At 38.8% G+C, this 25,869-nt stretch overlaps 1 protein-coding gene across 4 annotated transcripts in view; it reads right to left on the reverse strand.

Annotated features, from left to right (window-relative positions):
- The window catches only part of barhl1b (BarH-like homeobox 1b), a 43,794-nt gene that overhangs the window by 16,269 nt on the left and 1,656 nt on the right, over positions 1-25,869 (reverse strand). For 2 of the 4 annotated variants that reach the window (XM_048165338.1, XM_048165340.1), the window contains 3 exons: positions 23,950-24,063; positions 18,916-18,957; positions 9,445-12,759 (listed from right to left, as the gene is read on the reverse strand). The gene's annotated coding sequence lies outside the window, so the exon portion shown is untranslated. The remainder of the gene's footprint in view (positions 1-9,444; positions 12,760-18,915; positions 18,958-23,949; positions 24,064-25,869) is intronic. The other 2 variants (XM_048165339.1, XM_048165337.1) reach the window with 2 other exon arrangements.

Genomic DNA, 25,869 nt, shown 5'->3' on the forward strand with positions numbered 1-25,869 from the left:
TCAACTTTGGAACACAAATTAAGACATTTTTTGATCAAATCCGATGGATCAGTGAGGCCTCCCATTCCAGCAAGATAATTAACACGTTCAATGTCCAGAAAGCTACTAAAGACAGTTAAAACAGTTCATGTGACTACAGTGGTTCAACCTTAATGTTATGAAGTGACGAGAATACTTTTTGTGCGCCAAAAAAACAAAATAACAACTTTATTCAACAATATCTAGTGAAGGGCGATTTCAAAACACTGCTTCGAAGTTTTACGAACCTTTTGTTTCGAATTAGTGGTTCAGAGCGTGCATCAAACTGCCAAAGTCACGTGATTTCAGTAAACGAGGCTTCGTTACATCATAAGTGTTTCGAAACGTTTCGAAATTTCAATGGTTCACATGACAGCAATATAAATCTTGCTGTCAATAGAGGCCTCACTGAGCCATCAGATTTTATCAAAAATATCTTAATTTGTGTTCCGAAGATGAACGAAGGTCTTACGGGTGTGGAACGACATGAGAGTGAGTAATAAAAGACATTATTTTCATTTTTGGGTGAGCTAACCCTTTAAGCATCAAACCAGAATGATTTCTGAAGGATCATGTGACACTGAACACTGGAGTAATGAAGCTGTTTTTCCATCACAGAAATATATTACATTTTAAAATATATTCAATTAGAACACAGTTATTTTAAATTATAATAACATTTTGCAATATTACTATTTTACTGTATTTTTAATCAAATAAATGCAGCCTTGGTAAGCATAAGAGATTTCTTTCAAAAACATCTTAAAAAATACTAAAAATCCTAATGACCCCAAACTTTTAACTTGGTAGTGTACAGTACTTGGCAGTGTACAGTATATATTGTATTTCTATTAAAATCATCAATTCATTTGTTGAAAAAAGCATCCATAATTATGGCTAATAAAAATTACAATACATTCACACACACACACACACATTAAAGACAAAACAATTGCTTTGATGATGATTCAGTTCAATTAAAATACTTTAAAAAATGCATCATGAAATATTAAATTTGGTCACAATGTCCTGTTATATTTGGTTTGATATGGTCATATAGTACTTATTTTCAAAAAATTCCTGAAGATATGCTGTCTTGTTTTTCAGTAAAATGCCTACAAATCTTCAAAACAATATAAATTAATAATGATATAAAAATTATTTTAGGGAAAAGAAAATCATTTAATTAATCATGCAGGACAGCAACACAAAATACTATTTATTGCAGTCTGAAACTGGCGGGAACAACTGCTACTTCTAATACGTACGCACTGAACATAGATCAGGGATTTTTTATTTTATTTAAAAAAGTGATGGACTGAATCTTCATTGCTATAATGATGTGTTGAGGTTAATTGCTGCATTTTTCTCTTGTCACAAGTATACCTAATATCCCTATTTGACAGATGTTTATTATGCATATGTGTTATTATTTCTGCTTTTAGAGCTATCTATTCAACATACTGAATGATTTTTGGTTCGGGACAGGTCGGATGGGTGAGCTGGACCATTAAAGCAGTTCTCTGAGCAGACGGAGAGAGACACACAGATGCCAAGCCCAGGTTATCACACTGATGGAGTGAGCCAGCTGCTGGCCTGAGGTCAGTGACTCCTTTGAGAGCTGTGTGAGCGTCATTGAGAAATGTATTTTCTTTGTTTAAGTGGCACTGACCATTTTAAACGTTGGCTATTTCACCGTATGGTCTTAAATGCCTTTTCAAGTCAAGTAGATGAACCAAAATACACATATTTTCATGGTCGTTTGACACATGATGCGAAAAGGACAAAATTGGCTTCTCAGAGGTAAGATGAATCCACCCCCCTGTCCTAAGTCACTGTCTCTCAGTCTTCTCCTGTCTGCTTCTTAACAACTGGGTGGGCTTGATGTCTTATCTCTGATATTTCTCCACTCTGGGCTCATTTCTGACAGTTGGGGATGGATACACAGCAAGAATGTTGCTGTAATTGCATCTGGTTGCGTCATGAAAAAGTAATAATGCACTGTCAAGGACGTCAAGGTGTCAGCGTTCAGCGGAACTGATAAGTTGTCGGCGGCCGCGAAAGTAAAGCCCCTTTCCAGAGCCAAGCCACCGGTGGGTTGCGGTAAGTTACGGGGAGGGAATTTAGCCTGAAGGACATTTGCCAATTACCCATCTCTTTGTTTAATTGGAGGAGAGGTGGCACGGATGCAGAAATGCTTGTTTAAAAAAATCATTGTGAATCACAATGCCAGAATTCCTGCAGGCTGCTGCGAGACTGTATGTTTTCTTTCAGTGGGGTTACATTTAGTCAGAGGCAAAATGCAGAGAACAATTGATTTAAGAAGTGAAATAACACCAATAGAGACCAATAGAAACAAACCACTAAGGCATCGGTCACAAAACACTTACCAAGATGAAGGGTTTTTGAAGAGACATACTGTATGTACTTCTGATTGCAGTATTCATTCAAGTATAGACCTTAGTCAGACCTTAACATCTGAGCTGCCTGGATCCAATATACTGTTACTCATGCGTGACCATGCACGCAACACAGCAACGCCATGTAGTGTAACTGCGATAAAGGCTGAATCCCAAATGGCACACTTCTATGCACTTTTGGTATTGTGGACTTACAATGGTTGCCACGGGCGTGTGTCTGTTAAGTCCATTAGACCGTAGGGTGTCCTATTCATCATTTTAGGTTTCAGAAGGGTGCTCGCTATGCCGGCCGCTATGCACCCTCTATGTGCACTTCATCTGAGCCCGCAAGTTTGCGAGCTATGCAATGCAATTTACCCGGAAGTCAAAGCGGCATTATGTCACGAAAGTGCGGACTTAGAGGAAGACCATGAGGGTTTAGGGTGCCATTTGGGATTCAGCCATAGACGATAGTCCAAAATCTCTACCGGTTGACAAATTTTTACCGGTTAATCATGTCTACCAGTATATCGCCCACCCCTACACTCACAGAATGTTAAGACTGAATGCAGATCAGCTCATTGGTCTCTTTCTATCTTTGCATTCCTCCTCAGAGATTTAAGCTGGGTGCACACTGTGCGATTTATAATAGTTATTTACGATTGTTGCTTGTCAGACTGTATGAACATGATCCTCATGTCACACTGTGGGATCTCAGTTAAAACGGACGTGCGTGAAAACTTGTCCGGAGTTTTACATCATCAACTCACATCATGTCCGTTGACTGTGAGCGTCATTACACGAGGGACTGAAATGGTGGCTAACAAAGAAATCTCTAGCATTGATTTTGATTTTCTTGAAAAACAAGTCAATTTTGATGGTTGTCGTAGGAGAAGTCACACTAAAGAACTGTGCGGCAAATCTCCTGACGCTGCCAGAATTTCGTCTGAGGTAAAATTGGATCGCAACAGTCATTAATCGGTTGTCGGTGAACATGTTAAACTAATGGCCAAAGACTACAGATTTTAGCCTAAGATCAGAAGAATCTTTTAGGATTTTCAAAATTTGTCTCAGACGACCAAATTGTGGCCAATTAATCAGCAGATTAATGACAGTTGCAATCAAATTTGACCTCCGACCAAATTCTGGCAGTGTCCGAAGATTTGTCGCACAGTCCTGCAGTGTGACTTCTCCTACGACAAACGTCAAATTGTCTCCGTTTTTCAAGATAAGCCGCGATCAAAATTAACACTAGAGATTTCTTTGTCTTTGCTGCACACTGTGCGATTTATAATAGTCCTTTACGATTGTTGCTTGTCAGACTGTACGAACATGATCCTCATGTCACACTGTGGAATCTCAGTCGTCATTTATGTCAGTCTGTACGACAGTCAAGACTTGTTAAAAACGGATGCGCGCTTGAAAACTTGTCTGGAGTTTTACATCATCAACCCACACACATTCGGTGACAGTGAGCTGCATTCGGCTAACAAAGTAATCTCTAGCGTTAAATTTGATCACAGCTTATCTTGAAAAATAGAAGTCACACTCCAGGACTGTGCGCCAAATCTTCTGACACTGCCAGAATTTCGTCTGAGGTAAAATTGGATCGCAACGCAATCGGCAGTCGGTGAACATGTCAAACTAGCGATTAAAGACTTTTACAGATTTTTACCTAGGATTATTGGAATCTTTTAGGATTCTCAAAATTTGTCCCAGACGACCAAATCGTGGCCAGAATTGCAGTGTGAACCAGCCTTTAGCCACCATTTCAGTCCCAAGTGTAATGCAGCTCACCGTCACCGAATGTTTGTGGGTTGATGATGTAAAACTGTTTTCAAGCGCGTGTCCGTTTTTAACGCGTCTTGACTGTCATACAGTCTGACATATAGGACAGCTGAGATCCCACAGTGTGACATGAGGATCATGCTCGTACAGTCTGACAGGCAACACTCGTAAAGGACTATTATAAATCGCACATTGTGCACCCAGCTTTAGTCGCAAACATGCCCAATGCATGTTTCATCCCAAAGTTAAAGGGATAGTTCTCCCAAAATTGAAAATCCTGTCCTCATTTACTCACCCTCAAGTTGTTCCAAATCTGTATGAATTTCTGAATACAAAAGAAGATCAAACAGTTGATGGTCCCCACTCACTTCCGTTGTACACTGTAAACCCAAACAGTAGCTACTACTAACTTATAAAGATTGAGTACGCTGCAATTAAAGTCTGTTAAATCAGTGATGCAACTTAAAACAATTACATTTTGTGAACAAGGAGTTTAGTTTTATTTTTGTGTAGCTTAACATTTTTTACTTAATTTATTATTTTTAAGTTTACTGAGTGACATAAAGTGACATCATTCATGTCATGTTGTTGCTTTAACCAACGTTATCAGAAGAATCTATTCAACATTGAACTGAGTTGCAGATTTCAAGTTTCTGGAAGGAGAATAAATGTTGAAATTGAGTGTTATTTTGTGTGTTTTTGCACAAGATTAATACACGGGAAGATGTGTTATTGTTTAATGTTCTGATATTTTGATATTTAAAGGTGTTCTGTGATGTTGAAGTTTTGTAGGGTTACCATCATGGTAAGGAGTAGTGCCTATGGTTAGGTCAAGAATGAGCTGCAAATCTTCAAGGCAATATATACTGTATGCTTATTAACAGTTCATACAAGTAAATAGAGATGGTTACATTAGCGTTAGCCTGGGTGCCAGCCCGAACCCCGCCCACAACATTTTTTGGACGGGAAGTTCGGTCTGGACTCGATCCATTGTGGAGTAATTAAGGTGCGTTCACGTGGCCTCGTAATTCCTGTAGTTACGAGATTCTAGCTTGTAAAAAGCGTTCACGTCCTCGTAGAGCTCGTAATTACAGCTTGTAAGCTGGGAGTTTTCTGAAAGCTCCCAGATATACCACGTGGCCGCGCTGTACCACCTGACAGCTGTAGATTCATTTAGGCGTTGACAGTGCTGCCATGGAAACGCATAATTCCCAGTTCAAGGACCAAAAGGACGTGAACAGCTCCGAACATAACGTCACGTATTGTCATTTCAAGATTCCGGTAAATACGAGGTGACGTGAACGCAGCTTTATGCTCGGCTCCCAGAAGGCCGAGCCAATCAAATTGCCAGGGCGGGCTTTAATCGATGATGGACAGGCTATCTGCGGTTACGTAACCACCCACGTCATCAAAGAGCGCTTGGGTTGAATTGGTTTTCACCAACGATGACTGCAGCTGGAGAAGTAAGATGTTTAGATTCCGCTATCACGTCTGTAATAAAAGAAATGGACAGCGCATTAATTTAAAAAGACGAACAAAGAACTGCAATCAAGGCATTTGTCGATGGGAAAGATGTGTTTGCCGTCCTTCCAACGGGATTCGGCAAAAGTTTAAGTACAAGTTCAACATATGTCACTTACTGCGTTGCTCTGATTGGTTGTAGGTCTATCCAATTGAGTGCAGAGTTTGTTTTTTTTACTGGTTCGGTTAAGACACGCCCCATAATTCAAGTGCAATGGAGCAGTATCAGACTCACATTCTGCCTAGAATATGAGTATGACGAAGTCAGGCTACATTAGCGTATGTCAGTGTGCGGTTGCTATCTAACACTTAGCCATACATATTAGGTGTTAATTTATTGTAATTAGTGAGTTTGTGTAGTACAAAATATTTTTTTTAAGTTCTACTAAAATAGTCCTTGAGTTGTTTACTTAAATGTTTTGAGTATTCTGAACTATTCGGGTTTTACAACCACTGCATTAAAGTAATTGAAAACGAGAAACATTACATATGGTAAACAATAGTTTTAAGTACAGTGGACTTGTCACGGGAACATCCCAGCTGAAGATAATGAGGAAATTACACCGCTCCCTTTGCCAAGTGCATTCCAAACGGCTACATACGGCACGCGCGTGCCCTGCTCACATAGGGCATAGGGATGATCACTTCCATCTGGAATTTGCCTCGTGAACCGTTCAGTACGAATACGCGTACCGTTACACCCCTACAGTGTATGGAAATAAAAATTACTATGGAAATCAATGGGGAGCATCAACTGTTTGGTTACTGACACTCTTGAAAAATATCTTCTTTTGTGTTCAGTAGAAGAAAGAAATTAATACAGGTTTGGAACAACTTGAGGTTGAGTAAATGATAGAATTTTCATTTTGGGTGAACTATCCCTTTTAAATAGATTCTGCAAAAAGGCTGCAGCCTTTAAAAAAGAGATTATTTGGGCCAAAAGCCCATGGATTGATCCTATTGTATTTTAATAATGTGTCTATGGACTCACTTAAACATGCAAAGAGAGAGAGAGAGTCACCAGGATTGACTCCTCATAAGGAATCAATGTTTGAAGAGTGAAAGCCAGGGGGCAAAGTTCCCATTAGTTCCCAGAGTTGTGAAAGAGTGCGTTAATCAGTTCTCACATCATTATCATGTCGACTGCTCATCTCCCTTCTCTCTTAACCCGTCACTCCATCTTCTCGCCACCTTCTTCCCTTTCTTCCGCTTGTGTACATTTCGGATTGTTCGAGCGTTTGAGATTAGCTGACCTTATGGTCACTAGGGTGGTTTCAGGCACACACACACTAGCAAACAAAAGCATACACTTTTTTCTCCCGCTTTCTCTCTCCCTTTGCATGCTCGTAAGCAAACAGTAACGTGACCCTGATGGTTTTCGCCTCGGGGCTTTCTGCTGCCCCAGTGTGGCAGAGTTCATCCCCAACTCTCTCAATGAACTCACAAAGGCCTCAGTGTCCCAGGAAACACGCTGCCACTCCCCCCGGTGGCTTTGAGGAGCTCAGAAAAGGCCTGTGTGCGCATCCACGGTCCCCATAAGGCTCTGTGTAATTAAGCGCATATGCTCGTTAGCAGCCCGTCCTTCTCTGTATTCCCTCAACTTTGCATATACCTCTCTCTATATACCCCCCATCCCTCCTCCTTTCCCCGTGGTTTGTCAGATGAAGTGATTGCTTCTCTCTCCCACCCCCTCAGTGGTATTTAGCTATTCTCATTTGCATGTACATGCCCTTGCTGTGCGGCCGGCGAGCCGCTGAGATTGATCAACAACACAGCAGCATGTTTTATTACATGTCAGTCGGAGGCAGGAACCAGACGCAATGGGCACATACACACACGCACACACACACACTCATGTGCGTAACTAGGTACGCATGCAATGTAAACAGTCCATCTTCGTGAACACGTACACAGATTGACACAAGCGGACATGTAAATCTGATGTGTGCAACCATTTAAAGGGATAGTTCAGCCAGAAATTAAAAATCTGTCATCATTTATTCACCCTCATGCCATTCTAAACATGTCTTTATTTCTTCTGCAGAGCACATATTTTGAAAAATGTCTCAGTGTGTTGTTTTGAACCCTATTGACTTTCGTTAAACAGTTAAAAAATCTCAGTCAGAAAGAAAGTCATTCAGGTTTAAAATGACATGAGGGAAATAATTGGTTTATTATGGCAATCTATACACTAAATATGTCTAACACACACAGTCAAGGTCAGAATCACCTTATCTTTTGCATTTGTATTTTCTGGACGTGAGCATACGCATTATTCCGCATCCGCTCTAAGGATCCAATCCAGCCTAGCTGACTCAATAATTTGCAATCTGCCCAGATAAACCATCGAATAAACCCACAAATGGTGCCCTGAGATTCTTATCGAGTTTCTTTTCCTGAAGAAACTGTTTTTTAAGACTTTGGCAGAGCCGACTCTGCCGTTTCTTCATCTTGCGTGCCTGATAGATATTAATATGCGCAAATGGTGGATGCAGTACAAAACGCTGGTAATGAAGTGAAGAGCTTTGGGCTCTTGTGGAGCTTAAGAGCAGGCGTGGGGGAGCCAGCACATGGTTAGCCATATGCCTCTGAGCAGTTAGCAGGCTCCACTGGGAGGCCTCGGGGAGCGCTCGCTTGCTTTCCTTTCCTCTTATATTTTTAGAGACACGCTTTCGCTCTGATTCAGTCCCCTTAAATGTATGAGCTGCCCTTCAACCTGATTTTACGCCATGGTTGGGGTCTGATGAGCGAGTGCCGTTAAGCAGCTCTATGAGTAGTCTGATAGTGAGGGGTTAGCAGCTCTGTTAGCTTTCTAGACTGGATGGCACGTGGGATGTGATGTAAGGGAGCGAGAGGTCACGATCAGGAGATGTTTTTTGTTCTGCCTACAGCAGGTGCTCTGTTTCACTCTGTGTGGTCTACAGCATCGGTTTTGCTTCGGGACACAGGTTTTACATTTGACACAGACCCAACACAATATCAAATGATTGATATACAAAATAACATAGATAGTATTTGCTTTTAGCCTGCATTATTGTTTTTCATGGTGAATCAAAATCATGGTTTTTCAAAATCTGACCTGCTCTGGCCACAATACATTTGTGCCCAAATAATGCAAAATGTGGCAAAATATTGTCAAATTTGATTGGCCGTGCAATATTTTATGTATTTTTGATCAAATAAATGCAGCTTTGATGAGCATTACAGATATATATATGTCCACACACACGTTATAATAATATACATAATATATCAATAAATGTGTGTGTGTATCATAGAGGTGTGTATATATATATATATATATATATATATATATATATAATGTGTGTAATATATATCATACATATATTTATTTATATGTAGTAATAATATATAGTATACTGCATAATATATATATATATTATATATTTTATATCTTATATCTTATAAATTATATATATATATATATATATATATATATATATATATATATATATATTTATTAAATACTTACTTATATATTATGCAGTATACTATATATTTTATTTATTTATTTATTTATATTTGTGTGTACCAGACAAATATTTCTCATTTACTTTTTTTAAACAAACAAAAAATATTTGTAAAATGCAAAAAATATATAGCTGAAAATGTTCCTGTATGATAGCTATAAAATCATAAACACACTTTCGCTAAAATGAATGGAGAAAAAAACAATAACAACACATGTTCAACTGACCCAACTAATCAAAATCCATCGAACTGGTCCCGGGTCACTGGGTCATTCTTACTGTTGAGACCTGCCAGAATCAGAACAGACCTGAGACACATTTTTGTGTCATGACCTACCAGTTGAGAACTGGTTAATAAAGTACACTACAAGATTGACAGAGAGAAACAGAAAAAGCAAGTGAGAGAATCACTCACTGAGGGCTCTACTTGTCTCAAAGACATCTGGATGGAGAGATCTGTTCTATAGAGAGAGAAAGAAAGAAAGAAAGGAGGGAGGCAGCGAGAGGGATTGTTCGCTTTTAGATCTCATTGTAGCCCACCAGCCTGGCTGAATCTCTGCAGTCCCCGAGGAGAGAGTGCGAGTAATCCAGGCTCTGCCTTCTCCTTACACAAACGCCAGGATCAGCGCTCCTCGCACAAGTAATTAGAAGATAATGGGCAGTAATGCGGCCCGATCTGTCCCCATTATCTCCTGGCACTGCCAGCACAGCGCCATCTGGTGCCTGATCTGGACACAGCAGATCCTGAAAATAGAGCCTGGCATTAACTTAATCCAACCACACCTTTCGTTTATTCATAAACCCTTTGAGGTCTGTATGTGCGTGAGCAGACAAAACATAATTAAAGAAGATGGTCCTGCTGACTGCAAATTTGTATGTGTGTGTGTGTCTACCAGAGAACAATAATTAAAGAGGATATCCCTATTAAATGCCTTATGTGTGTGTGTGTGTGTGTGTGTGTGTGTGTGTGTGTGTGTGTGTGTGTGTGTACAGCTAAATGTGTTGCAGTATGTTTTGCTTCATTTAATTTAGTGACTAAATCTTGCCAAGCAAGATTTTGGTTTCTTTCGGTTGTTTCAAAATATCTGGCAGTGTATGAGCGACAATAATGTAACCCATGTCCCCAATTAACAGTCTGCCCAGTGCCAAGCTTAATAATTCCCTGCATTTAATAAATCACTGCATCATTGTGTCAATTAATGTCTGACAGACTGTTTTAGTAACATATTTCATGCTTAGTCAATATTCAAGAGACTTCTTTGTTGGTTTAAATCTCCTTCTTTAAGAATTAATATAAAATTTAAGCATTAATTTCAACACTGTAACAAATATGCAGGTTAATATGCAAATTATGCTGGTTAAATCGGTGTCCATCCATAGTTGGGTCATGCTATAAAATGGGTGCTTATACTAATTTTTAAAAGTGATTTTTAAAGTATTTTTTAAAAACAACAAAAACAAAGTGTAAGTAATTGCATATCATTATTCCTTCAGAAAGGTAATGTTGAGGTAACAGGGCTGGCAGATCAATAGTTTTATTTTGGCATGACTATACAAAATGGTAAGAGGGTATAAAAAAAATGGAAACATTAATTATCCTAGCAGAGTTCACTTTTTGATGACTCAAATTTTTTATTAATTGGATTTAATATTATTATTTATTATTATTATTATTAGTAGTAGTAGTAGTAGTAGTATTTATGAATAGTTCATTACTTTAAAATTGAAAAAGTATATAACAGACGTAATGCACAATTTGGCGCAACAAACTAAACCCTTAAAAAATGAAGACACAAAACAAGCTGAAAAATACATATACAAATTAAGTTACCAGATGTGCTAGAAAAAAATGAGACACAAACTAAAAGTTGGAATCATCAATACATTTTTAAAGTCATTTTTACACAAGGCACCCAAATAGCACCCATTTAGTAGAATGACCCAGCATTTGGGATTGTATATCAGAGTTTACTCTGAGATAAATATATCAGTGTGTGGTTCTCCAGTGGCTGTTAAAGGCATTGATGTTTACCCCACACCCGAGGCACACCTCTCCCCTTACTGCCAGGTCAGGTGTCTGTTTCTGCACCCAGAGCTGCTGAATGCCAACAAGCATGTCTACGCTTACACCAAAACTGGCAGCGCTTTTAAAACCGGATACACAGATCCTTATCCTTTAGCCTTTCCTTCCTAGACATGTTTATTCATTTATCATGTTTGTTCCTTCTGTGTTTTCTAGGTATTACAGGTCTAATGACACTGTTCATTTGTTTATACCTCACGCGCATGACTGAAATCCCACGCATATACTTGCACACAGACTAACTTCAACTTGACGGTGACCCCTCCCATTACTGATCTATAATAAAACAGATGATATGCAAATATAAACATAAACACCACAAATCAACACAAACTCGCACTGTTTTCCGCCACATCTCCCTCCCACCCTCTGTCTCTCCGTTCCACTAATTTGCTCTTGCAGCAAACCTGTCTCTTTATTGAGATGCTAACTCCCTTTATGAGCACCTAATCCTGTAGCACGGGGGATAATTTATAGGGCATTTACATGAGGAAGGCCAGCTAATTGGGAGCATGTGTCTGAGTAAGCCCGTACGACGCCCCTGCACTACAAATGAGCTTCTGCCTGCTCTGACATCATCTTTCTGCATCTTAATATCATTTACCTTCTTAAACTTCCCTCCATGCTATCATACATTTCACCTGCCTCTATAAAGTGCATCGCAAACGCTTTCCGAGTCATTGTTGGGGTTGAAATCCAAGCATATCTCCTGAAGTCGGTCGGTCTGGTCTGCCACTGATGTAGCGGACAGGTTGCCAGCTGACCTAGTTGCGAAGCGTGCATTTGTTTATGCTGCCGTGCTCATTTTCTCTCTCTGACCCCAAAAGGTGGTCCGAAATGATTCACCGCCGGACAAAAGAAGAATAAGGGAGTTGAACGCTGCGTTCGGGATTGAATAATCTTCAGGTAGCAGCCGAAGTCATGATTAGCCGTGATATACGACCACTTTAACCGAATGGCGGCGAGGCTCAGAAGCCCCCTCCCATTTGATTGAACACGTCCCCGCTCCTCACACAGCTGTCACCTTTGGCTAAGTGCCACACGCAAGGCTGGAAAAGTCCGTCTGAGAGATGCGCCACTACACCTCTCAAGGGCTGACCCTTGACCCACGTGGCCGACGGGGGAAGTGTCCGGGTCGCCCTCCGCCGGCTAAGTGGCCCTTTATGTGGCGGCGATTTCACCTGACCTGTGACTCTCCTCCTCAGTTTCAACAGCATCCTGCTCCACTCTAAAAACCACCCCAACCTCCTTCCTCGGCTCTTTCTCATTTACATCAGCTCGTTTTTTATAGCTTCACGGTTATATATTGGGCTTTGTCTGGCTGTGCGTGTACCTGCACTGGTCCCAGCTGCTGCTCATTAATAACCTGGCCTGCCGCAGACGCAGAGAGAGAAATGGAAGAGCTACTTACCATCCCGGTAAAACACTCAGACACAGTAAGCACAATGGAGAGGATAGTCTATAACACAAAAAGAAAGCAAGGCGGTTATTGTGATATATGTATTAAACAGAAAGTCCTTCTCAGTGTTTTGACCTGTCCTCTGGACAGTGTAGGTGAAACTGAGTGTCCTAATGAGATGGCTTCTATTATAGGACGAGGAGAAAGGCAGAGGGCCTGAAATCTGTTACCCCGATCGCTGCTTAGGGAGCCAGAGGGGAATTAAAAGCATGGAAAAAGGATTTCTTTAGCACGCCTCATCAAAAGGGAATTAGCACGCTCCGGGAGGGGTGGCAGGAGCAGGCGACACAATGAAGGGATAAAGGGGGAAACAGCAGGATGAGCTGGTGTTCCACCTCTCAAGATTAGGCCAGCTTAAAGATTGAAAACACTGAGCCTCAACACCTCTGACAATGTAGTTTCTGTAAACTTTGCACAGTTTTCGGCGAGATTAGAGCATGAGCTAAGTCTTTTGTTTAAACTAGCAAAGGCAGGGCCCAAAATGAACTTGCCATACTGGCTAAAGGCTGCTAAATTGAGAGAATTATTTAGCCTAAATGTTTCATTCTAGCCATGAAAGTTTTAATAAAAAGTATTTTTGTACAAATGACAATGGAATTATTTACCTGTTTTTTCCTAACATTTCTGTCAGATTTTGCAAAACTGCAAAACTGCACCTGTCACAAAAGCATTAGATATCAGATAAACTATTTATTTCAAGTTAAGTTGTTAGGATGCAGTTTTTTTCTTTGCTTTAGTTTCTGTTTTTGATTTAAACCATGCATGTCTTTTATATCAGAAATAGTCAGATTATCATTTTTAAAATTTTACTTAAACCATGTACTATGTCCCACTTTTTAATGAAATTACCCATAAGTTTCACCAATGCTACTTTTTATTCATTTGTTGCTTGACGAGTGTCAATTTTGGACCCTACGCACAGGCATACTGTAGGCTTGTTTGGAAAAAAAAAGAAAAAAAAAAAAAAATCCCACTCCGTTACATCATATTCAGTGATGTAATTTAACTTTTAAGCATGTTTACAGTACTGAAAGAATATTTTACTTTAAAAACAGAATTAAATGAACTACAACAGTAAAAAACAAGTGCATTTGCAGTTTTTTATAATCTTCACTCACTCATTGTTTTAATAATTCGCCTTAACATCAGCGACAGTTTAAAATGTATGAAGATGTCAAGCTAAGTGGTCCCCTTAGCAACAGGAGCCTAATTTCAGGGCTTAATTTCTCTTGCAAATAAAGTTTTCTCTTTAAGTGCTGAGAGAGTTGAATCCTTCAGTGTAACGGGTGTGGGAATCGAAAACCAGAAGTTTAAAGCAACTCCTGAGATCCGCCTCAGGCATCTCAATTCGACCTGAGGTGTTACATCACCAACAAAACCTTCGATTTCTCTCCCCACACACCTCTCCCTCTTTATTTTCCCCTCTTTTTGTAACTCAACGTGGCGCCTCTGTCTGATTTGATGAAGTGAGCTTTGAGGCATCCGGCACAAGACGTGCAACAAGCAGCAAACAGCGTGTAAACTAATGTCAACAGAAGCCCTCTCCGCCACTCCTCACCTTCACACTGATGAAACACGCTGAAACTGCACCTAGACTAAACAGACAAGCTCTGCAATGTTTTGCGGTTCGTCTTTTTCTTCGTGAGGTTACGGTCATGGTTTTGGTGGTGTTTTCAGGACTAAAGAGGAGTTATATTGGGACATTATTGCATTCACAGAGTCTGACTTGACTTGTTTTTTATTTGGTGTGCATAGTGACACATCACAAAGGTCTTTGGTGTGTCAAAGAAATCCGCTCACAAGTCAGTGCTTATCCAAAGCTCCAGACTAAAAGAAAAAGACAGGGGAGCAACTGGCTCCAAAAATTAAACTTTTAAGAGCCAAATTTCTTTACTTTACTGAACTGCTCTATAAAGATGGTTGTTCAGAAGCACTTCAGTTCATTGAGTGCATAGCTTAGCTTTTTTTTAGTAGTATTTAGAATACATTTTTGTTCCAAATTCATGCTGTCACTATGATCCTGAATGTATTTTTACCATATAACCATCACTGTTTTAAAAGAATATTTTTACCTGCTTAAAAAAGGCAAATGTTAAACGTCATACATCTTACAGTCTTACTCTTGAAGGGTTCACCCAAAAATAAAATTTCCGTCATTAAGTACTCACCCTCATGTCGTCCCAACCTGTAAACCTTCGTTCATCTTCGGAACACAAATTAAGATATTTCTGATGAAATCCGAGGGTTTCTGAAGCGCACACAGGCAGCAACATCATTGCACCTTTTGAGGTCCATAAAGGTATTAAAGGTGTTAACAATGTTAAAATAATTAACGGTAACTACTTTGGTTCAACCTTAATGTTATGAAGCGATAAAAATTTGAACTGTTGTCATATGCCATTGACGTACTGAACGCAGTGCAGGCTTCCGTGTTTACGTCAGAACGCCGGCTCAGTATTGGCTGACATTGTACACGTGAGCATCAGCATTAGTGTGATGCCGATGCAGGAGCCGGTCAATGATGAGTCGGCGTTCAGACATAAACACGGAAGCCTGCGCTGCGTTCACTGTGTCAACTGCGTATGACAACAGTTCAAATTTTTAAATAAAGCTTTAAATTATTTTTGTTTTGTTTTGTTTTTGTGCACAAAAAGTATTCTTGTCGCTTCATAACATTAAGGTTGAACCACTGTAGTCACGTTCACTATTTTAACATTGTTAACACCTTTAATACCTTTATGGACCTCAAAAGGTGCAATGATGTTGCTGCCTAGGTGTGCTTCAGAAACCCTCGGATTTCATCAAAAATATCTTAATTTGTGTTCCGAAGATGAACGAAGGTCTTACGGGTTGGGATGACATGAAGGTGAGTAATTAATTTCATTTTTGGGTGAACTAACCCTTTAATTGATGATAAGTTCCCCTTACAACCAATCGACCTTGCAATTGGACTTCATTATGCTAAACATTAACCAACAATTTTTAACCACTGAACATTAACTGTATTTAAATATTGATATTTTAAATATGTTACATATCACATATCTTACATGTTGTCATATAAAAAGTCAGTAAACCGAATTAATTCTCCTAAAATAAACATTGCGAACCAGTTTCTAGATCATTTCAAATCGGACATAGCCTACTCCTCAAAACACATCGCGGTTCAGTGACTCTAAAAACAATTCACAAGCAAGTCTGAGGCCATTTTGTGAATCTTTTCATTTAAAAGAACCAAGTTGTGAGAGTCATTTGTTCATGAATCGAACTGTACAGCTCATGCTGTGTTTGTTGTTGCACACTGGGACCTCTGTCGTGCACTTTAAAGATGTAAATTAATTCAATTTAATTAGTAATCAAATAAATAATAAGCCACTTCACAAGATGATTTCTGATGAAAATGCATATTCAGACACAAAGTTTTTGCAGACTAATTACATCTTTAATGTATGTGCGAATGTTTCCTGTGAACAATGAACTCAAACCGTAATGCCCATTTTATGAACAAATGACTCTTTAATGACTAGATTTTAAATTATTGTCACAAATGGTTTTGTATTTTTTTGCAACCATTTATTTACAGTCTGGAGCCTGTTATCGGAACCAGCGCTTCTGCTCAGGCTAAAATGAGGCTAAAATCCTGCTATTGATATAAATGTGTTTTTAATTGTTTGTACTTGCACAATGTTACATGCACTCTGCATTAGTTATTCCCACTGGATATATTTGCAGTTTTTTTCTCCACCCGCCTTTTCTGTACTCCAGTAGAGTAGTATATCTTTCTCTCGTCCCCTGCTTTGCCCTGACTAGAACATGGAGTATTGTGTCTTAATCAGTGTTAGGCTAATTCCGACCTAGCAAAGATGCATTGCTCAACATGTCCAGCTACATGTCCCCACGCACCTTGTCCCAATCCACGTCCCCCCAACTATACACACAAACTGCGAACGTCTTGTTGCTGTACTTAATACCCAGGGGCCTCCACCCCTGCAAAGGTACCACACTGTGAAACAACAAACCCCATCAGTAACCAGCACACTCTACTGTACGGCCGCCCCACCCCGCTCACGTAGATTCATCTCGTCTCCTCGCGCCCAGCCCTGATCATCAGCGGTCTGCATTACGGTGATTTATCGCTTCCCGCGCTGCGGAACTGCAATAGATCACGCAAGCGGCGGGGGGCCTGGGGAGGTAGAGCGGGAACATGGGACACAGGGGCCTGCAGAAAAACCCACCTATGATGAAGTGCTCTGTAACAAACAGCAGCGCCCGGTAGTCACTCTATCAGAGCAGCCATTCCACGCACCCTTAATGCAGCTTCATTACGCACGCCTCAGTTTTGTATGCCACTATGTTTTGTTGACCTGTGGTTTCTTGCACACTGTAATCTTTAAATATTTAATATGCATACTATATAAAGTATTGGAGGACAATGTCTGTTTTTCCTGTGTCTCTGGTTCCTTTTTTCATGTTTATTCATAATATATTGTTTCTTCTTAATGCACAATATTGTGTTGTTAGATTGTGGGAGAACTACTGTTGTCCACTGAGGCTTTCTGTACTGCATTTACTGCACATCTTAAAGGGTTAATTCACCCCAAAATAAAATTTCTATCATTAGTTACTCACCCTCATGTCGTTCCAAACCCGCATCTTTGGAACACAAATTAAGATATTTTTGATGAAATTAAAGGATCTCCCATAGAAAGCAACGAAATAACCACATTCAAAGTCCAGAGAAGTAGTAAAGAAATCATTAAAATAGTCAATGTGACGACAGTGGTTCAATCTTAACGTTATGAAGCAACAAGAATACATTTTATGTGCAAAAACAAACAGTTGCCGCAGTGAACGCAGTGCAGAGTCTGAACGCCGACTCATTATTGGCCGATGCAGTGTGATGCTGATGCAGGAGCCGGCCAATACAGAGTCGGCGTTCGGACGTAAACACGGAAGCTCTGCACTGCGTTCACTGCATCAACTGCGTAGGAGACAGACAGGGAAGAGGAAAAATGGTTGAATAAAGTTGTTTCGTTTTTTACGCACAAAAAGTATTCTTGAACCACTGTAGTTACGTTGACTATTTTAACAATGTCTTTACTACTTCTCTGGACCTTGAATGTGGTCATTTCGTTTTGCTTTCTATAGGAGATAAAAACCTCTTGGATTTCATCAGAAATATCTTAATTTGTTTTCTGAAGACGAACGAAAATCTTGCGATTTTGGAATGACGAGGGTAAGTAATTAATTACGGAAATTTCATTTTTTGGGTGAACTAAGCCTTTAAACGACTCGTACAGTGATTTTGATGGATACTGAAACTCTGTTCGATTCTCGCGCCATTCTCCTTGGCCTTTGGGGGCTGGTTCACACAAAGTGTGATGTAATTAAACAGAAGTATTTGCTAACAATTTTTCCGCACTCTAGTCACACAGGGTATGAGGCTATGGAAGCACATTTACCATTTTTTGGTGAATTTTCACAGGTGAAATCCAGTCATTTTAAAAGGAATCTAGGCGCTCAGGAGTTTCATGTGAGGGCAAAGATTTCCCCATGCAGATATCGTTGGTCACAGAGATTTGCCATGTTGACCAACAGAAAGCTGCTTTGTTTGAAAGTGACTTCTGTGTGAGTTGTGCTATGTACATTTCTACTGACAATAGACAATCGACCTTTTTTGGCTCCAAAATTTTGCCTAAAAATTGCTTATTTGAAAAAGTCACATTCTGAAATATAAAGTCAAACACAATTATCAGACATAAATTCGCAAATCCAAGGAATAGCCACAATAACAAGAAACAGTAAGCCACATTTTACAAGAACATATTTTACAATGTGAACTAAAAAACGACTAATAAAAACTTTTTTTTAATAATCTGAACTAAAAAAAATCTGGCACTTACTACTTCTCCGATAAGTGCACTTTTTTATCAGTCACTTTGTTAAAAAAACACCAGCAAAAAAAACAAACAAATGTAAACAAAGAAAGTAAAGTTTGTCAAGACAAAAGGTGAATACTAAGAAAGCACATGCAAAAAACAATTGAAATTCAAATCAATTCAAATAAAATTTAAACTTTTTTTTTTTTAAATGCTTCTTTTATAGGCATTACAGTTTAAATAGATTGAGATTGTTTAGAAAAAAAACAAAGCTTACCAAATTAGAACAGGACAAAGGTCTCTGCCAAGTGCTTGAATGCTGTAGGAAAAAAAACTGGGTTCAGAACAATATCACATTTGAATTCAACATCAGTTTGTAAAGCCAGCATACTTCATAAAAGATAAACCTGTATTAGTAAAACTGCTGGTAGACAGAAGCCTCAATGGTGCTCTCAGTGGACACCTGTTCTCTTACTCTGAGATGGAGGAGTCTTCAGCCCTTTGACATACCGTAAACTCTTATTATAGATGGGATTAGGTTATTTAAAATGCAATATGCGTATCCCATCACCGTATGGCCTGGTGAGCAAATCGTCCACCTTGCGTTTGGACTGTAAATTGAGAATAAAGAGGGGGGACCCCCACATCTGTCTCTCTCAGGGACGGGATAAAAAAAGATCAGGAGAGACGAAAGATGGTACGCATAACCTGTACGCATGACATGACCATTGTTAGTATGTGCAGATGAGGCGGCTCAGCTAAATTGCTAACAATGAGTGGAGCAGAAATCCCCCTCATACAGGGGGCCAAAGGCACACAACACTATTATCATAGTCATTTAAATAAAGTAATCTCATTTTCTGCCTCGGCTAGAGGGGCGACCAAATTTACTGACATGCATGTGTGTGTGCGGTGGTGGCAGATGAAGTGGTAACGGCGTTGGAAAGGGAGGGTGGAGGTTCGGGGTTGAGGGTTATGTGGGATTAGTACTCTTGAACCATTCTGTAGACATTTCCATCTTGTGATACTGTTAAGGGGTGTTTCAATGTGTGTGTGTGTGTGTGTGAGCGAGTGGCACTGAGGTGTGAAGGCGTAATATCAGATCTGACAACAAAAGGATAGTGGAGGTGAAAAAAAAAAACACAGATGCAAGCTGTTTCTATTCTTCTCGTCTTCCGGTCCAGTGGAAAAGTTGATGAAGTTTAAATGAAGCAGAATTAGGAGATCAAGCGGGCAGGCGCGTGCTGATACTATCCGTAAGCCCTCTCCCACAGGATTCCACGGAGCCAGGAATTGAGCGCAGGCCAGCTGACTTGGATGAAATGGAGAGAAAGAGCGGGGAAAGATGGGAACGGAGGGAGAGCGAGGGTGACGGAAGGATGAAGCATTCTCTAAATGTGATAATCTCCAATCACCTCTAACATCAATTCTGTCAAGGCCTCAGTTAATGAGCTCACGGCTGCTCGAGCGTCATGCCGCTCTCCCTCGTCTCTCTGATTCCCCCACCCTTGCTATCATCACTGTTATTCTTTTCATTTAATCCTCCTCTCTTCAGCTGATTTGAGCAGGAGGGATGGGAGAAGCCTATTACGCAGGCCTTACTGCTCTCGTCTATCTAAATGCTAACGACGTGAGCACCTTACGGAGGGAGAGAAATGCGTTCGGAAGAACGGGGGCTAATCTGATGATGACTTGAGCGCTCTTCTGTTGCGTTTTATCAAATTATTTGCGGCGACGGAGGGAAGGCGACATGTTTTCTTCCCCGCGCGCTGACACTTCCTCACGGAGGTCACTGGCCCTCATCAACACGCTTGTTTCCACTCGAGATACTCTGGCCCTTCTGCGGCGGCCGTATCGAGCGGCTTCGTTTTTCAACCGGTTCTCACCCTCTCATATTCGGCTCTCTTTTAATATCCGCTGCTTAGATATTGATGGAAAAATCATGAGTGTTTTTTTATGCCTCTCATCGTTTCTGCATGGACTTAGACGGGCTGAATTGATTGGTTGTGGCTGGTGTAGTGGGTTGGAAAGCTTGGGGTAAAAGCTCTGGGTCACCTTGCAGCCAAAGCTGTTTTTTTTTTTTATTCAGGAGGCACTGTGTTAGGAAAAAACACACATGTGGTGTTATTAAGGTTTAAAAAAACACTTTTTGACTTTTTTATTGAGTCATAAACTTTAAAGAATTGAGTATATGACAAAAGAACCATATAAAACAGAATAAAAACTACACAAACACCCTTCCATGCTACTTGTATACATAAAACACAAAGAAAATGGACTTCTGTCTGATCCTAAAAATTTCATATTTTCAAGCCTGAGGGCAAAAAAGAAAAATATCTTTCTTTTTTTGATCTAAAAAAAGAAAACTCCTCTCTCATAGCTTCATGGGGTAATTAAGTATCCATCGACTGCACATATCAGAAACACTTTAGTTTAGGGTCCAATTCTCACTATTAACTAGTTGCTTATTAGCATTCATATTACTTGGATATTAGCTGTTTATTAGTACTTATAAAGCTCATAATAATGCCTTATTCTGCATTAACAGAATAATTCTACATCCCATAATCCTACCCAATACCTAAACTTAACAACTACCTTACTAGCTATTATTAAGCAGTAATTAGGAGTTTACTGAGGCAAAATCTGTAGTTAATAGTTAGTTAATAGTGAGCATTGGACCCTAATCTAAAGTGTTATATAAATATATATATATAAACTGTGTCAGAAAAAAAAAAATCTTAATTATGTCAGATAACACTTAAGAAAAACATGGTCAGGTCAAAGTGTCTGAATAATTTTTGGTTCCAAATTTTTATAAATTTTACTGGTAGTTCACTGTATGAAGAATTTTTGGCTACAATATGACACAGTTTATTGTACTTTATTTTGCTATCCTCACTTATAAATGAACTATAGTGTCCTGCACCCACTAGTAAAAAATAAAAAAAACAACAACTATATCTAGTGTCTGAATAATTTTTGTTTTGACTATATATATATATATACATATATACATTATATATACATTGCGTTTTGGTTTTAAAAGATCAAGGCAAGGCAAGGCAAGGTAAAAAAAAAAATTATATATATATATATATATATATATATATATATATATATATATATATATATATATATATATATATATATTCTGCCTTGATCATGTAAAACCAAATCGCAATGAAAAGGAGAAGCTATCAGTATATTATCACTCTGTTATTTCTCTGTTATTATTTTTCAGCATGCCAAAACAAGGACCTGTAGTGGAAGATGTCCTTTTACGTCCTTTATTGCAAGTTTGGCTGTCCCCAGTGCACAATTCCTCCTCTCCACTGAATCTCCTGTATCAAGTCTGCGTTTGATTTCACACAGGCCAATAAAACAGCAGTCAGTAAGATAGCGACTGAACTATCAATCTTTGTAATGCAATCGGTGGATGGTGCACCGTGTGTAAATGTTTGCACAGGCATTCATCCAGACCTGCCGTCAAACCCATTCCATTGAAAAGAGGATCTATCCGGGGCAGCCAGGTCCCCCTCTCTCTCTTTCTCTATCCTTTCTTCCTTTCTCTCTCTCCCTCTCTTTTTTCAACAGCAGCATGGTATTGAGCCTGATGAGCGTATTGTCTTTTACAGCTCTGTGCATTTTTCATATAGGATCTGCTTTTATGTTTCATCTACGCCAGCTCAAGGGAGAACAGCTGTGTGGGCCCTAGATCTTCTGCAACTGACAGAGAACTCATTTCACTGGAAGAGACGGGTCAGGATGTAGTGTTTTTTTCTTTTTTTTACTGTGCTACCTGCGGGATCTGATACAATCGGATCTCTCTGCTTTAGAAAAACCTCAGCCAGCACCATGCACACAGCCAGATAACTGGAATAATAAACAGAAAAATCTGATTGGTGTCAACAGAGACTCTGGATTTGTGCAATATTTTTCAATCTGTTGGGCCCAGATTCAGACAACACACATTTTGAGTGGGGCAGTTTAGAAGATACCTAGAAAAGGTGCATTTATCTTTGATCATGAAAAAATAACAAATTGAACAGTACACTGTAAAAAAATTATTTACATGATTTGTTATCATAACATTTATTCTTTTGTCAAATCAACTTCAATAATTAATGTAGTTCAGATAACATAATATTTTGAGTTTGAGCCTTCATTGTATTAGCTCAATTTTTTTTAATTTTAAGGCAACCAGGTAACATATTTTTTTATAATTCTTTTTTACAGCGTAGGCAATTTAATAAAATAATGAACTTGAATCATTTTTTAAACTGCCATGATAAATGCTATCCTGTTTTTCATTTTTTCATACATTTTGTTAGTTACTTTCAAAATGGTAAAACAAAAAATCTAATTAAATTAAAATCTTATATTCAGATATATTGCACTGAACGGAAATAATTGCAGAGAATATTATATTATTATTAAATTCACACACACACACACACACACACACACACACACACACACACAGCCATTTATATATATATATATATATATATATATATATACTTGAAAGAAATTAATTCAATCAAATGTGACAGACATTAATAATGTTCTAAAAGTTTTCTACTTCAAATAAATAATGTTCTTTTGAACATTCTATTCATCAAAGAATCTTGAAAAAAAAATGATTCCCAAAATTAAGCAGTTTAACTGTTTTTAACACTGATAAAAATAAGAAATATTTCTTGAACAGCAAATCAGCATATTAGAATGATTTCAGAAGGATCATGTGACACTGAAGACTGGAGTAATGATGCTGAAAATTCAGCTTTGCCATGACACGAATAAATTACATTCTTAAAATATATTAAAATATAAAACAGTTATTTTAAAATTTAATAATATTTCACAATATTGCTTTTTTTTTTGTATTTTTGATCAAATAATTGCAGCAAATTGGTAAGCATAAGAGACTTTTTCAATAACATTAAAAAATATTTACCGACCCCAAACATCCTAATCTAAGCTGACCACCATTACCAACAGTATCTGAGCCATTTTGCATAGCGTACATTCTTTTATGGCACTTTCCTTTTAGTTGAACTACAATCAAACATAGAGGAACATTTAAATGTTACATAGCTGTTTTGAAAGCCACAGATTTTAGTAATTATGAAACCCCAATAATTGCTCATTACTTATTTGTAAGGTCCCTATACAGTGCCTTCAGTGCAAGCTACAAATGACCAAAAGATCAATCAAGTCTTATTTGTTTGAGGAGTAATACCTCCCTCTTGTGTGTCAAGAGCGCAATTGCACTGAATGCTGTTTGCTCTCTTTCATGTTGGTTTACCTGTTTTTCCATCTGCAAATAGGCCTATTCATTGTTGCAGAACATGTGGAGTGTGATGATGCAACCAGGCTTTGTGTACATCAACATCATGGGTCTGAATAATATTCCTGATTCCTGAAAAAAACATTAAAAAAAGGACTTAGGAAACAACACAGCATTTTGTTCTACATAGGAACAATGCGAATTGTGTAGAACATCTATAGAAAGTGTGCTTCGACATGATGCTTCTGTTGTCTCCATCGAACCATGTTCAGAAGCCTGTGAACAGCAGATGATTTGATATGCACCAGAATTGATTCGCACACTTTTATAGACCTCAGAACCTTGGAGGGATTCTGTCAGCAATCATTAAGGTGGTACAAGACAAAAACAGAGAGGATCGCATGAAAGAATGTGCGATTTACTGAGGAAGAAAGAGAAAAAGAGAGCTCAAGTGAGAAACCGAGAGCAGTAATGCATCGGGCGTGTTTTGTAACTCATCCTCCGTGACTACATGGAGCTCAAGAAAAATCTTTAGCTCTGAAGGAAAAGGTCAAATCCGAGGTAGCCGCTGGTGAGGGAAGAGCATTTTTTCACACATGAGAAGGCAGCGTAAGGCCCTAACAGGCTGCTAGCAGTCAGTGATGTGCACTTCTCCCAGCTTGGTGCTTTGTCAATGTGCTGTGACTAAGCCAGGGGGGTCCCATATCCTCTCTCCTTAGCCTAATTAAAAGAGGATTAGCCGCCATGGAGTCCCAGACCACTCCAGCGAGCAGCGCATCCGTTCCCCTTACTTTCTCAGGATAATCGCACCTCTAGGATCGACAGGAATGGTGAGAGGGGCTGTCTGGATTGACGCCCAGAAAACGAAGGGTGTGAGAGGAATGACTGTAAGCTTCGGTCACTTTGACCATGAGAACACGAGCGCTATGACTCGTCCACACACTCCTTCGTCTCTTCAAAGGCCTGCATTAATAGAGTGCAGTTTAAAAAGGGACATTTATTAACTGGCACAACATACAATGTACTTGAGAACAAAATTAACACCCATTGGTGTTTCAGAAGTGTTTTTCCAACAAAACAGAAATAGCAGCATATGTGGAGTGCTCATCATGAAAACAGCAACATGCTATACATGTACATGCTTTGTGTATATTAACACCGCACACAAAGGGATATTGATTCATATAGAATAGAATAAAAGATTTTCAATAAAAATAACGAGATTATACAATTTCACAATATTGCTGCATTTTTGATCGACTAAATGCAGATTTTGTGAGCAGAAGAAACAAATAGATGAACATGGAAGCAAAATGCAAAAAAGTATATTTTTGAAAATTGAAAATGAATTTTTTAAATATGTGATTATGAAGCATATATGTGTTTTTAATTTGTTTATTGCCTTTTCTCTATTGCTCTATTACAAATTTCCCACATAACGAAGAAGAAAAAAGTGGTACCAAATGTGATTATAGACTTGCATTTTCAAATTGTTTATTTATGTTTTTATGAAATTATTTTTTTTAACTGTGTAATTGTTGATTTTTAAATTAATTCATTCACATTTTATTGTTTAATTAATGTATATCAATTCCCCAATTGATTTTAATTATTTTTCTAAAGATTATAACATGGCAAAAATTGGCCCCTCTAACTCTTTCAAGTTGCTTTTCTTGGTCCATAATATTTTTAAGGATTACAACATTATGTGGATTTCCCAAACATCACCCAAATGAAAAGCTTATCTTCAAGAAAACTTAAAGAGCTCATGTCACACTTCACATTGCTCCATCAGTATGACATTGTTATATACTGGAACATTATGACTGTGAGTAAATAAAGAGAGCATTTACCTACTTAATTACCTACTTAATGGGATAGTTCAGCCAAAAAATGAAAATTCTGACTTTATTCACCCTCAAGATGTTCCAAAACTAT

Source organism: Megalobrama amblycephala, linkage group LG18 (assembly GCF_018812025.1).
Source record: "Megalobrama amblycephala isolate DHTTF-2021 linkage group LG18, ASM1881202v1, whole genome shotgun sequence".
NCBI classification, from domain to species: Eukaryota; Metazoa; Chordata; class Actinopteri; order Cypriniformes; family Xenocyprididae; genus Megalobrama; species Megalobrama amblycephala.